The sequence below is a fragment of the Nyctibius grandis genome, chromosome Z (genome assembly GCF_013368605.1).
Source record: "Nyctibius grandis isolate bNycGra1 chromosome Z, bNycGra1.pri, whole genome shotgun sequence".
In the NCBI taxonomy this organism is placed as follows: Eukaryota; Metazoa; Chordata; class Aves; order Nyctibiiformes; family Nyctibiidae; genus Nyctibius; species Nyctibius grandis.
The window spans coordinates 96,627,953-96,643,197 of NC_090695.1; the positions used below are offsets into that span (position 1 = coordinate 96,627,953).

General features: G+C 39.6%; 1 protein-coding gene across 1 annotated transcript in view; it reads left to right on the forward strand.

Annotated features, from left to right (window-relative positions):
- The window catches only part of USP22 (ubiquitin specific peptidase 22), a 98,099-nt gene that overhangs the window by 56,198 nt on the left and 26,656 nt on the right, over positions 1 to 15,245 (forward strand). The window lies entirely within an intron of this gene.

Genomic DNA, 15,245 nt, shown 5'->3' on the forward strand with positions numbered 1-15,245 from the left:
TGGGGCATTTCATATTCTGATGTCCCAGCAGACTGGAAATGTTGATGAGGTTTCTCTATTTCAAGACATCAAGAAGAGTGTATAGTCTACTTGGACCATGAACATGCTCTTTGGTAGCAATATCAGCTCAAGACATTCTCAGACCTTGTTTTGCCCCAGATGCTATAGCATGCTGCCTTTTTCATCGTGCTGGCACAGTTGTTTTCAGGTGAATTAGATCAGGCTGAAAGGAAGGCATATTGCAGGGAACGCAGAGGGTGAGTAGAAAGTAGAAATTTCTAAGTTATTGTATGTTGTTCTCAGCAGCAGTACTGAATTGTGGCCTAGACCATTCAATTCATAAAATATTTCTATTCATCAAAATGCTTATCTTGATTTTGGGCTGAACACCAAAACTTTTACATGGAAAATTAGGTAAGATTTAACAATCAGATTTACTAAATCAGATTCTACAGTGTAAAAGGAAAATCTTAATTTTTTCAGTCTCTTGTCTATGAAGAGGCTGCCCTCGGCAAGTGAGGGTAGTGATCGAGCTCCAAGCTCACAAGCAAATTTTTATTATGGGGTTGGACTGGAAGTGAAAGTGATACAGTATCTTTTGGGAACTATTTTCCAAAGCTCATCTTGCTGTGCTATCATTAATACCCCCAGCAGATCAGTTCTCCTGAGTACATGAAGTATTAGCTTGGGATCAGCTGGTCTCTGATCAGCATGTGAAGTGACTTTGTGGCTAAAGATTGGTATATTAACAACAGGAAGAATTAGACTCCCAAGGCACATGGATAATTAGCAGGAGCCACCTGGGATTCCCATTTGCAGTGTCGCAAAAAGGCAGAGGGGATTGCCTTTATAGGAGATGGAGCAAATCCTATTCAGAGAGAATGAGGAGGTGTGGGGGAAGAGGCAAAAACAAAGCTACATGGGAGCAGCAGGTGGGTTTTGCAGCTGTGCAACACTAAGTGACCTGATGTGACACACAGTAGCATGAGTGGAATAAATATTGCAGCAGAGGTCCCACGTAAAGGTGCCAAAGGAAGAGGAACAGTGGCCTGGAAAATATTTCTGATTCTCTAGACAAGTTTCCAGGAGCGTTTCCACTTCTGTAGAAGTAGTGGTAACTTGAAGATGTTGAAGACTACATTAGTACTTGGAAATTTCTGGTGTGCTTTTTCTGGTTGAATGCTACTTAACATAGCTGAAATGGAAAAGTGGAATGAAAAACATGTTTTGGCACAGCACCAAATTTAAATTTAAAAGTTACTGATTTGTAAGCAGTAAATATTACATAATTACATTAATTCCTTCTTGTCTTCTAAGATTCCAAAATCAGTCAGTTGTATTGTATTTATCAATTTACTTATTTTTTTTAAATCTATCAGGAGTAAGGCTGAAATCTAAGCTACCTTTCTGGCTGATGCTATTTACTGTTCCTGCTGTAGTGTATATGGATAACCTCAAAGTTTATGGCTCTTCCTTTTCAGCCTTTATATACAGTCTCCCTCCCCAAGAGATAAAAAAGCTCTTTGGAAGTAACTACTATAAAATGTTTGCCTGTCCTTTGCTTGACGATTGAAGAATAGTTGAAACTTGCAGGGCATGTTTTTCAGCTTGTAAAGATGAATCAAAGGAGGATACCGATTCCCTTTACCAAGAACTTTTTTCCCCAAGGGTGTAGTCCTGCTTTCAAGTTAAAATGCTGTAACAAGTTGAAGTATAAACCAGTTAACATCTTTTTTCCAGGGAGTACCAGGCAATAGTAATGGGATAACCTGGAAAATAAAATTATGTATTCAGGGAAGTAACGGCTAGTTTTGGCCTTTGTTAGGCCTCCCAGTATTTTTTGGTGGATCTTCTTGCAGTGGTGTATGGATTGTTGAAGAAACCACCAGACCTAACTTTTGTATAGATCAGATGTATTCGCATCAGCTCTTAGAAATACGATACTTTGAGAGAGCTTTTTTGCAATGTCTGTATACAGAATAAATCCCATGCGTTTGCTTTTCCAGTGAAAATTAACAAAATGTCAGAAACAACTTTAAGGGGAAGGTTACCTTGACGCTCGAGCTTGGTGGTAGGTTGGCATTGGAAACAGGTTTTGCAGTGATGTGCTAAATGTGTTCTGGAGGAGAGTCTTAGGTTCAGGGGTCTGCCTGAAGGCTTCAATTTGCATGGCTTTATGTGGGAGCAGTTTAGTTTAAAACAGAATAGCGAGCTGAGTAGAACCGTTGAGTACGTTTGCTGTCTGAGGAGCAGTGGGTTTTCATACAGGTTTTAGAATTCTTTTAAAAATATATTAAAAATTGTGAACGGTTTTGACTTTTTTTTTCCTTCCCTGTAAAGCTTGTTTTGCATGTTTTATTAGTGGGGAAATAAGAGCAGAGAGACGCCAATGTATAGTCATGTGGTAGCTGCAATAATACCAAATACTGCAGATGAAGAGATGTTGAAATAAGCATCAAAGTTTATAAAGCCGGAACTCTAATCCCCAAGGATGTTTACCTCAAATACATCCCCTGCAGACTGTACAAAGTTAAAACTGCTTGTATGTGAAACAATGAGATTGCAGTTGGGGTTGAATTTTTCTGTTATCCTGTCTTGGAAAATTGCCATTCATATTACTTGCATAGAAAATACTTTAATTTTGTAACTCTAGGTGGCTCTTGGGGATTTGAGACAAAGGAAGAACACACTGTGTGTGTTCACAATGTGAAATTCCTTAGAAGACAGGGTTCTTAATCCAGGGCTTGGATCATGTTCCAAACTTCTAACTCAAACCTGATTTTCCTCCTCTGGACTCCTTTAAAGTGGATCCATGGTTGTTACTGATCCATACACATAATTTTTAGTTTACAGACAGTGTTTCAATTTGACTTTTCTAAAATTGTGTTCTGCACTTCTTCAGGTGAAACTTCATCATTTGAATCCAGCACAAAAAAAGCCTTTTTTTCCCCCACCCTAGATGCTGATTGAACTTTCAAGTGTAAAATGTTTGACTCAATTATTGGTCTTACCCATCTCTAATGGTAGTTAATTTTTTTCCTGTGCTGTGCTTTCTTCACTAAGGCATCATATAACTTCAATATGCAATCAAAACACTAGGCTTTTAGCATGAAAAATGCAGTAAATGTTAGTCACTTGTCATCATCTGCTTGAACAGGTTTTTATGGGAATGGGAGGTTTGTTATTAAGAAAAATCCAACAGCAATATATAGCCAGAATTTGTTTCTGGCCCTCTGAGCAAGATATCTTTATTTAGATAAAGTATTTTTTTGTATGTTTAAAATTAAAGAGAATTTATCAGGGCATTTCTTTAAAGTAGTGTTTAACTGGCTTAAAACAAAAAAATCAAGACATTGGATGCTTGCAGAAAACCAGATGTGCTAAAAGTGTTTGACTTTTTGTGTGTGTCAGAACAAACAGCAGACCTTACCATTCTTCAGCAGCAAACCCTGAGGTCAGCAGGTATGTCTCCTGTTTTCTTGACCACACTATGCCAAGCTACAGACTGTTGCTCTCTCTGTCAATATCATGGGGTGGTCCTCTAAAAACCAAAGCCTTTCTTGAAGTGGAGGGTATATTTTTGCTGTACATCTGTGCAGTCATGCAAAGATACTTTCATAATCTCTAAATCAAGAGCCTGATGAGGAGGTTCAGAATTAGCCCATAGAGCTGCACTGATTACAGTCTTAAAATGTGCCTGTCATCTTGTTATGGGCGGAGATGCACCACTAGCATGAGAAGGTTCTTTTTCTTACTATTAAAAAACCCCAACCCAAACCAAAGAAACAAACTTTGGTTTACCACTGTATTTTAACCTGATTAACTCTGTGTCATTACAGAGAGCATGGCATTTTCAACAAGGCCAGTAATCTCCATCTCAGTTTTGTTCTTTTGTGGATCGCTTTGGGATTATATTTACTGTGACCTTCCATTCTGCTCTTTCATATCTGCTTCTAGAGTTGGGCTTTGTGTGGACAGAAGGTAGATACAGTATATACTGAAACTAGGAATATGCATAAACAGCATGTGGCATGGTTTGTGTTGTGGATTGTTGGAACAGCTCTGTGCCAATTCCTCAACAATAATTTGTGCATATTAATATATTTGGATGCATTTAATTTCATTGGCAGTTAGACTACTCCTTAAAGTTATTAATTTGTGAAATCTGTTTTGAGGAAGGGTAAAAACTTGTAGGCAGCATATGGTGTGATATTGGGGCGAAAGGACGGCTGCGGGTGTGAATTTTATTTTGTCAGTTTAGTGGGAGTACCTCTTGTTCTTCAAAGATGCCATCTGCACAGGATTCTCACTGTAAGTCTTATGCTTCTGTGCAGATCATGCAAGATCTCACTGAGCTTTTCAGTTTGGCTGCTTTGGGGAAGGGCAAAGAGAATATTTTATTCTGTGCCACCTTTTGAAGTATTTTATTTTGTATAAAGGCTTTTTTTTTCTTTGCCATCAAGTTGGCATATAAAAATACCTTGAAAGGTCTACAACTTAACTAGCTTTTAAAGGCTCCTTGTCTTAACGCTCCGTATCGTTTTGACAAACACAGTTCCTGTTCTTTGCTTACTACTGTTCTTTTTTGATGTTGGGTGTCTTGTATCTGTTCTCCCTGACCTTCCTGCCATTATCAGATTAATCGTTATTTTCGTGCTCTCATTCATAGGACTTCAACGTCTTGAACATTGCTTTGTAGGGTGTGTGAGATGGGGCAGCTCCTATTTCAGTTACGTGGTTGCTTTAGGAGCTTCTCTGTGCCTTTATTCAACTTCTTTAAATTCGTTCAGTTCTGTATGTCTGAGTGTACAACGAGCACCGCAGTTGTAAGGGGTCTGGCTTCATTGATAAACTGAGGCATTTTGTGCGATGCGTTTATGTGTATGTGGCATTTCATGTCATATTTTCTGCTGTGCAGAAATAGGCACCTTTTTGTTTCTCTAGCTCTTGATGTGATGTGTCCTTGGAGTGCGTCATGTTTCATCTTTCTCCTCCAGCCGATAGATCTTCATGTGTTGCAGGGATCAGATAATCAAATCTATTACTAAGTATCAAAGCATTATGTGATTATTTCCAGTGCCGTATGTGAAAGACGTTTTCCTCTATTGCATGTTCTGAACATTTGAGATCCAGATTGTATGTATGCATTCCCCAATGTGTTCACTCACTGCTAAGAGTTCCTGACAGAGATTGGATCCAGGTTGAAGCACAACAGACAAAATTTGTTCAGTGGGTCTTAATATGCCAAGATAGGAATTCAGAGAAGTTTGGTACAAGTTCTGCTGCAGAACTTAATGTCTTTTTCAGTCTTACTCATTTCAGCTGAGAGAATCAAAGAGAGAGAAATGATTGCCATGGATGATTCCATGCTGTATGGTTTTCTGGTTTTGAGAACGTGATGCATTGGTTTCTTCTTGAGACACCTGAGAGAGAAAACCAATTTTGCAATGGAGATGGTCAGTAAAAATGCTGAAGATAAGAAATCACAGATATGAAAAGTGACAGTTTCCATACTCTTGAAGGAAAAAAAAAAAAGCCTTTATTTGCAGAGTGCTCACAGGTCCTCTTCCTGCTAGATGACTCTACCAAAAGATTCAAAACTAATCTTGCATATTGCGGAGATACTTGGCTTTAGCTCCCCTTTCCCTTCCCGCCCCACGCTTACTTTAAACTTGAGTTTGGCTGTGGGAGACAGTGAATTCATATAGATACCTATTACCTATTACATTTATAAATATTTTAAGATCAGTTTTTAGGTGTGGATTTAACTATGTCGCCTTAGTTTATGGAAAGCCTTCCTTGTTTTTTTGTGGGTTTTTTTGTTGTTGTGTTGTTTTTTTTTTTTTAAATTCAGGTTATTCTTTATGCTTATAACACAAGGCAGCCACTGTTTTACCAGGAAGAACAATTCAACTTCACATCCTGGCCAGGAGAAATTGCTCCTGGAATATTTTTAATCCTACCTAGATGAAAACCCAACTCTTGTGGACTTGTCACATGAAACTTTGTGTGGTTGTATCAGGGTCATGCTCTGCGGCTACAAGACAGCAAAATATTTACTCTAAAGGGAAGTATTTTTGGGGACGCACTGGCTAGATTTGACCCACGGAAGGCTTCTGACTAGCTGTTGTCTTTTTCTCCCTGTGGGGAAGCATAGGGGGAAATAAAATTGGTCATGCCATACCCACTGAGGTGCACAGAAAGGTGGAGAAAACCAATGATACCACAGTATCTTGGATGAGTTATCTCCTCCTTCATTTTAGGAGCTTTTGTAAAGCTATTGCTATTTGAAGTATTAAAAAAAATTCTTCTAATTGAGAAGCTCTAATACTACTAGTAGAGGAGCTTATCTGTAGATTTCATAGTGTGTGTGTATCTTCCGTATTAATGTTGTTGCAGTTCTTAAACTCTGCATTAATTTATTTACCGAGATGACACTGGAACACTTCAGAATGCAAATATATTGGGGATATTGCAGGATCTCATCACTGGAGAGTTTTAAGAACAATTCAGGGAAACATTTGTTAGGAATAATATAGGTAGTGTTAATTGTGCTTTGAGGTAGAGGAATAGACCAGGTGACTTCTCAAGATCTGCCACAGCTGTGTTTCCTGTGATTTTAGTGGAAGATTCAATGCACTTTTCAGCAGTTTGGTCAAAAACACTCACTTTGTTTTGTTTTGGAAGCATGTTTCTTAATTTAAATTCACAGGGAAAAAATAATTGCAGTCTCTTGTCTTGTTTGAAACAGCTTCTCTATTTACATGGGCTGTATGAAAAATTAACCTTAAGAGGTTTGTTTGTTTGTATTGATAGATATTTTAGGAATGCTTACGCATTTTACCAGGCCAAGGGTGTGCACACATGAGCAAGTTACCATCAAATCAGAAGGATGAGAACTTAAAAGGACATCAAGTGCTCCTACCTCATCTGTGTGCTTGGTCTTAACCCAAGCATAGTTACTGCAAAGCAAATGACAGGCTGTAACCTCACAGCCTGGTTTACCGTGCCCGCACTGTTAAAAGAGTTCACTTGCCTTGTTTGAAGTGCTTTAAGCCTGGCGAAACAGAAATAAAAATAAGCGTAATTGGTCAGTACTTTTCTGGAGAATTGGGCACGCAGTGCTTGCACGCCACTGAACTCTAAGTATTTACAGGTAAATGAAATCCCAGGGAGTGTGCCCTAAGGCAAAGAATGGTCACTCCTCTGGGCTGTGAAATCACTCATGTCTGGGCATCATTAGTTTGTGAATTGGTTCAAAGTTGTACATGCTGTAATATAATATAGAGAGTACTTTGTGTCTGGCACACTGTGTGCACTCAGGAATCATTGTCTGGTTTGCGGGTTTTGTTTCATCTGTGCAATAATAATATAAAATGCTACACTTGTGTTTGACTATACTCTTGGTAAGTTGTTGGATCCGTTTGCTCCAAGGATGTGACTTGCCCTTAGGTTCATCCAACCTAAGGTCCAAATAGAATGTGTGGAAAGGCCGATCTGTTGCTCTGAGGAAGAATCTATAGTAAGGCTGCCTTTGGTGGTCATTGCTTAGAGATGTGCTTTTTTCTCCTAAATCTGGCAAAGTTAAGGGCAACCTTCCTTGAATCTCATCTCAGTTTGTTGCTGTTCCATATCATTACTAGAAATTCTTTATTTAAATAAGCTACAAACATGTATCTCCTATGCTGGACCTTTAGTCCAGTGTTGTTAAAATGTTATGTGATTGCTTTTAATGGAAGGTCCAGCATGATACAGGGACACTGCAGAGCTCCTCCAGAACTGATACACAGCACTGCTGATAGCCGCAAACTTAAATTTTTCTTAACTCACACTAGCAGGTATGACACCAAGGAAATCAACTGAAATACCAGATCCGGGCAATCTCTTTGCATTATCCTGTGACTCTTTTTTTGGTTTCTTTTTTTCTTTTTTTTTTTTGGTATTGCTAAAGTGAATGAATGATACACCGAGCCACAAATGCAAAAGCTCATACGCAGAATACCTATGCAGTCTAAAAATGACATTGAAGATAGTTAGCAGCCCTGATTCTAGCAGCAGCTGTTACCTGTTTTTCTTCCCTTCCCGAGTGGCAGCAGGACAGTTAATTTTGGTTTCTAGAGCCTTCTGGTAGGAATAGGAATACAGGAATTATGGCTATGGCTGTTTTGCTACCCAGCCTGTGGCTTTTAGACAACTGCCTGTGCTGGAAGTGTGTTACAGCGGAGGGGATACAGGGGCTGGCTGTCCCTGAGAGAGACCAACAGTCCCTGCATCTCTCCCTCACTCTGGCACTGGCCTTTTGTCCTGACCCACAGTGACCTGCTCAAAGGGGTCAAAGACTCATCACTGTTTGCAAGTGATGAGTTCATCCCCTCAAGGTGAGACTGCTTTTTCTGTCAGACAGGCAAGGTGAACCGTTTCACCGTGGAGTCAAGCAGGTGCAAGGGGAGCATCCCTTTTGGCATGGGCTGTTAGATGGGCTTAGCTGTCATGTGAAAATGCCCTCACCTTCCCCCTCCCCGTCAAAGCTGGTTCCTGTGTTTTGTACCACGCTGTAATATTAATCTGGATGTGTGAGCAGTCATGGGATGAAGCGGATGGGACATTACACACCTCTTCTGAGTCAGGGTTGATGTACTGGGCCATTCCTGATGGCTGACAGAGCCACTTTTGGAACCACTCCAACAACTGGGAGTCCCAAACTCCCTTGCTGCAATGTTTTCTAACTGTGAGACAATTTTAATATCTAATTAAATTTCACTTCTTGTGAGCTCAGTCTTTTTTTTTTTTTTTTTATTATAGCTTTGGTAGGCCACAAGAGTTAATTACAGTCCTCTTTGCAGTGGCCTGTAACATACTTGAAAATTGTCAGCCTGGCTGTTCCTCCATGAGCACTATCTTTTTTAATTAATTAACTCAACCAGTGAGTTCTTCAGTTGTTTCTCCAGTCTCAAATATTAATTTCATGCAAATTTTCACTCATGTTCTTGACTTCTCCCCAGTTCGCATAGTTCTCTCTTAAAATGGGTGCTCAATTCCAGACATCATCCAGCTGAGGTTTTCCTGTCACCAGGGCAGAATAATGACCTCCCAGGCCCCCTCATGTTCCTGTAAAGTTTCAAAATGCTGTTTGTCTCAGAACTACAGCACAGTATTAAGTCGTTCAGGTTGAGTTGCTACAGCCATTGCTCTTTATTTTGTTTGTCTACCTAATTTTTCATTTCCTACTTCACGATTGTTTTTATTGAATTTAATTGATTTCAGATAGTTTCTCCCATTTAACAAGTTGCTCTTGAATTATTGTTCTGTCTTCCAATTACGTTTGCACTATCTTGATGTAGTTTGTCCCTTCTGTAAGTATATATTATGTGATGTCACCGAAGCTATTGAATAAAAATAATGAAAGCAATCAATTCCCCGTTAACTAAGAGGGGTGGAGACAAACTAAATGCTGGAAAAATGTTATTGGTGTCTCGATCCACCCTAAGTCAATGCAAATTCCGCTTAGGCTCAGAGCAGCGTGAATGTGCGCAGTGTCAGTGTGGGTCTGTAAACAGCAGGAACATGTTCACATGGTGCTGTGCCCAAGGTAAGGAGCCTTCCAAGAAGTACTGGGAAATGCAGTGCAGAGGCACGAAATCTGGTTGCATAAAGAATGTAACCACATTTACTTGGTCTGGACTACTTAATCTTGCCTGTACAGAACCAGTGCTGCTGTTTCTATGTTGTGGTGTGGATGAACTAGATCATCCTCATAGACATGCTAGAAAAGTCTTCATCTCTATTGCTGAAAAGATGCCACAGACATCGCCGTGCATATATCCTGACAATATAATGTAGGTAGGTTGTTATCTATAGGTAACTTTTCATGGGTTTTTGGGGTATTTTAAGGGAGAAAAAGAATAAAAACAATGACTTCTGAATGGCAATCCTAACACAACATAAAAAAGGATAAATGTGGAAAGTCTCCTGTGAATGTTGAGGTCACTGCAGAGCTGCCCAGTTGCACACAAATAGGCCAGAAATTACCGCAAAAAAGGCTTCGAGTTGTCATGTGAACCTGAGCGAAGTACTTGAGCGTGCATTTAAGTGTTGCATTTAAGTCATAACGCTTAACGTGAGATTTTTCTTACAGACTGCAAAACTGGGAAATACAAACTGACATGTTGTTTTGGTTTTTTTGAACCACTTGGTAATCTGAAAGCTGGGGCAACTCAGCAGTTTTATTTTAGCATTATATGTTTTCTTTATCAAGTTTCTTCTGCATTTTGTATCTCCTAAATTTTTACCCTTTGAGGAAATCCTTTTGGATTGACAGAATAGTTTTGCCATTGTGCAGGCTTTTTCGTGAACATAAGCCATGTTAACCAGCACTGCAGTAGCCTACGCCTGTTGTAGGTATTTGGCAGGCCCACTGTTAACTGATTTTTTTTTTTGGGGGGGGGGAGGAGGGGGATGTTAAAAGTGTATAATAAAAATAACATCTCACAAAGATGACTATTGACTTATTGAAGGAACTTTATTCAGGGTTTAATGTCAGTGTCTGAAGTGTCCTCTCACCAGCAGTAAAACTGCAAGTCAAACTCGCTACGTCTTCCTGAAGCGGTACTGCTGATGTTGCCTAAAAACCAACAGAATATTGTGTGAGCATTTTTATTAACTCTTGAAATATATGTGAAAGGGAGTGGGGCAATCCCTAAACATTTCATACACTTCAGTTCTGTAAATGCTCCTCTAACAGGCACTGGAACCAAAGCCCTCCTGGTTGCTGCAGGCTTCCTCCTGGCAAAGCGTGACAGTGTAGTTGCTGACAGGTGTTTCAGTTCAGCCCTGTACCAGGTCACATAAATGTTTTCCATCCTTCTGTGTTTTTCATCAAAGCCATTTGGGGTCTGTGTTAATCTTGAATATTTTTTAATATTATTTTTGTAGCGTTTAAAAGCCAAACAAACAAAACCCCCAGTTTCTATCTTGATACCTTTCTGCAGTGTAAAGGCATAATACCTAAATACTTTACTGAAAGAATAAATTCATGCTTTTGCTTTGTGTCTTAGAAGTGGTGGGAAAAGTACAAGACGTGGTTGGCAGAACTCGGGTGAATTTCAAGATAACTTTTGAGAATTTTATGTCAAAATTCTCCTATGAAAATATGGACTAATGTGGTCAAAACTGTTTGCTTGTGCCCTTTAGGAATAAACCAAGGAAAATAAATCCATTCTTTAAAAATTCTAAAACAAAGCTATAAAACTGAATTTAAATAATACAACTTACACCTTTTTGGAAGCTCAGGTTGTGCTTAAACACCTTTTCTCCCCTCCCCCATTTTTTCTTTTGTGGTAGATTGCATGCTGTGTGTTTGCTGGAGACAGAGACGTTGAATTGTTAAGTTAGTTTTTAAGATCACGTAGTTGAAATTTTTTCATTTAATTTGGCTGTGGCAAAAGCTTATGTAGCTTTTCCTTAAACTATTGACAAAATCATTTAATACCTGAGCGTGTCATCGGTAAGTTTGTTTGTAAAAAATGTTCTGTAAAAACCTCTGAAAAAACCTTTTCTAATAGATTCAACTCAGTATTTCTGCTTCTGCAGTTACCCGTGGGTTTCATGCAGCCACTGAGAAAGGATGCTTCAGCTGAAGTGGTGTGGAATAAATTCACCAAAACTGCATGGTTATTTTTTTTGATAACTCACATGATCACTAGTGTTACTGAATGTCGTGCATTTTCCTGTGTAGACTTGTAATTTCACATATCTGCATACTGCTGCTTTCTGAAATTAGTATTTTTTAAAAAAATATTTCAAAAGGGATTACCGGTGGAGAATAATTGCTGTCACTAACCCCATTAGCAAAACTATGCTGCGTCTGGCATGCAAGTGGAACAGTAGTGTGTTGGCCTGGCTGGGGCCCCTTTTTCTAACAGATATGTTCTGGTAATGTGTGGTGTGGTCTGCACCTGAAACTTGAGAGCTGAGAGAGAATTTGGTTTTCATTTCAGGTGCTAAGAAGTAGGGCAGTTCTCCTTTGAAATAGGTTTTCAAAAAGATGCTCTTAAATAATGTTGCAGTTCCTGTTGTATAAACATAGGATAAAAACCCAAAATTGTTCTAGAAATCTTCATTGCCACGCTGCACTGTTTGCTTCCAAGGGTTATGTTGAGCTCTCTTTAAATATTTCATTGAACACTTCCTCAGCTTGTACTGACTACTGATACTGTCTGATGGAGCTTCAGGGAAGCGTCAACACCTGGGGGGGGGGACTGGTAGGGCACAAAAAATTGCTCTAAGGTGTCGCCAACCTGTGTTTAATGTAAAAAAGATCTCAAGCTGGCTACGCTTCAGTGCATCTGAATGATTTCCTCATTGTCTCAAAGTTGCATTATATAGTGACCTATGTTCTTGTTTCCAGAACCTTCGTTTAAATAAATCACAGATTTCTGCGTGGTAGTATTTGTTCAGACGGGTTTGTCTGCTGTCTTCCTATCCCAGCATGAAGCCTAGGTTTAGAGACAAACAGAACCTCTTCCAGGAGAGCAAGACAGGCACCTGATTGGTTTTTCTGTATTTTGTGTTCATGTGTGGTCCGCTCATTTCCCTGCTTCCCCACCTTTTAATAGCTGTACAGTTGCATTTCACAGAGAAGTGGAATTTCCTTATCTTCTTTTGGTTTTTTCATCTTGCCTGCGTGGGTGGACTTGCAGAACCAGTGTTCGAGATCTCCCTGCATCACAACAAGCCTTGTTGCCCAGTATTGCAGATCTATTACTTTGAGCATTTGAAAAAAACAAAACCCATTACTGGAAGAAGATTGAAGAACTGAAGCTGACAAAGGTAAGCCAGCTTTTTAGAACCCAGTTTTGAGACCAGGTGTAAAAAGAATTTCCCAGATAGGTTCACCTGTGCTCAAAGCATTGCAGGAGGAGATATCTTGCTGCTTTGCTTACGCCCTGCCTGTCCAGCATGTGACAGAATGACAGTAGTGGTCATTTTTGACCACAATTTTGTCTTGACAGCAATATTAATTTGTTCCAATATTTACATTTACATCAGCAAGATTCAGAAGTAAAACAGTGCTTTTCTGCTAACTACACTTACCACAAGAGCACACATCTGTGTGTAAACTATATTAAGTATCTCACTGGTTGCTCTTGCTCATTTCAGAAGCGGTTCATAAGAGACAGAAATAGAGATAACACTATGAAGCACAGCAGAAGTTTGCAAAGTACCACAGCTTTGTTACTAGATCTTGGATCCTGTTGGTAGTCCCTAGACAGCCCACCCCCCTGTACAAATACAGTCCACTGGTTAGATGCTGTTGGAGGCAACTGTTGATGCTAGCAAAAGTGGACTGCTGCATTTGAGGGTTTGGCATATTATTTTTCTGTTATTTATGACCCGCATGATGCAATACTTGACTATTCCAGTTCAATATTGCCAGGCTTTATTAATGGAGAGGGAATAGGTGTGGCAGACATGAGTCTTTATATTCTTAATATTTTATTGACCAGAATGCTGTATGGGCTTTAATTTTTAGCTATTTTTCTTTCCAACAAAACTCATTTTTTCCCATAAGAGGATGTGTTGTTCTGAGCTCTGCCAGCCCTTTAGTTTATGTACATCAAATGTTGATGTTTTCCAATATGCTGCAATTAGTTATGCAGTATCTTAGCTGTAGTTCAGTGCATCATATCTGTTTAATTTCAAACATCAGTTTAAGAGACAGTATAGGAGCTGCAGTCATTGCTCCCTCAGGGATTAGATTGATGTATGCTCCTTTACATTTTTCCCTTTTCAGCCAAGTAAGTTCTCATATTTTGCTACATTCATCATGTTCTTATTTTTATTAGGGTTTGCAGTATTCACGTTTCGGCCTTGTCTGTTTTGCAGGTCTTTGTCTCGATTGATTCAAGTGAAGTCAGAGTGTACGAAGCACTCCATTCAGCCCAGTGAAAAACTGATACCAAAAGACCAAGCAAGTAGAGTAAACCAAGAGAGCCTTCTGAGTTTGACGCCTCTAACTAGTCTTCTGGTGGCAACTTTGAGGAAGATTTGATTCTTGTGGTCACAGGGAAAGAAGGTCCAGCCACAGGCATGTAATAAATGATGCTTAATAAATTATTCCAAAAAGCTGCCTTTATGTGTTTGCTTTCACTTGTGATTGCTCAATTAGATATCGAGAAGTACTAGGGTGAGTCTCTAGATGTACTGCTGTGTCAGCTGTGCAGGCTGACTGAATTCTGGTGCTAACCAGAGGGACTGAGTTTTCTGGAGAGAAATAGGGAGACTCTTCTGCTTCTCAGAATACCCTGGTGCATCTCAGGTGTGTCCAGGGAGCCTTACAGGCTTCTGTTTGCACAGTCAGTGATTTAAGTAAAACCAGGAAGTTTTAAACGGAAAATCCAGCAGAGAGGGACCGACCAAACATTTCTCCACTTGCAGAATATGAACACCTTTCTGTTGTGACATTGTTCACAGAGACCTGTAGACTGGGGGTTGCAATAGGATTGTGTCCAAAGGTGAAGCATCACACCGTATTTCAAGCTGCTACATCAAATTAACTGTTTAACACTTTGCTAATGTTGTGCATACACTTGTTCCCTCCCAGCATGAAAATAAAGCAAATAATTGCAATAAGCTTGCTGCCCAGTAGAAGTTACCATACTATAATGAGAAACTTCGTCCTGCACTTTGAGCAAACAGAAGCAGCAGGAAGCTGTTGGAAGGAGGACGGTGTTGCATTAGAGACAGGAAAAAAGAATTTAAGAGGGCTCTGTGTCCATCGCCTACAGCTCAGAATACAGTTCAAGCTGATGTAGTGCCGTTTCTCTCTGGTAACATAGCAACTGAACCCACCTCCTCCTGCTGAAAGATGCTAAAGAGCCCTTTGAGCACTATCTGGTGTACTGCAAGGGAACTGCACCATTTGCAATTACCACAGCATTGCCAGCTGATACTTTTTTTTTTTTTCCCCCTGTGGAATGGCAAGGAAATTCTTCATTCTCTGTCAAGTAATCCTGTTTTTTCATTCGCTGTTTGTGTAGTAATCCCATTTATATTGCAGAAGAGGACTCTGTTGATTTTTAATGCCAGAATTGTATCTATCAGTGCATTTTATCTTGTTTCAAAGTAAGTTTTTGATTAAAAATAAGCATTCTTGTCCACCTGATGCTCTTCTCGTTTAGCACTCCTGTATGGTGGTGTTATGTTAACATTTTGGAAGAATACTCAAGGATTTGAGCATGTTTTTC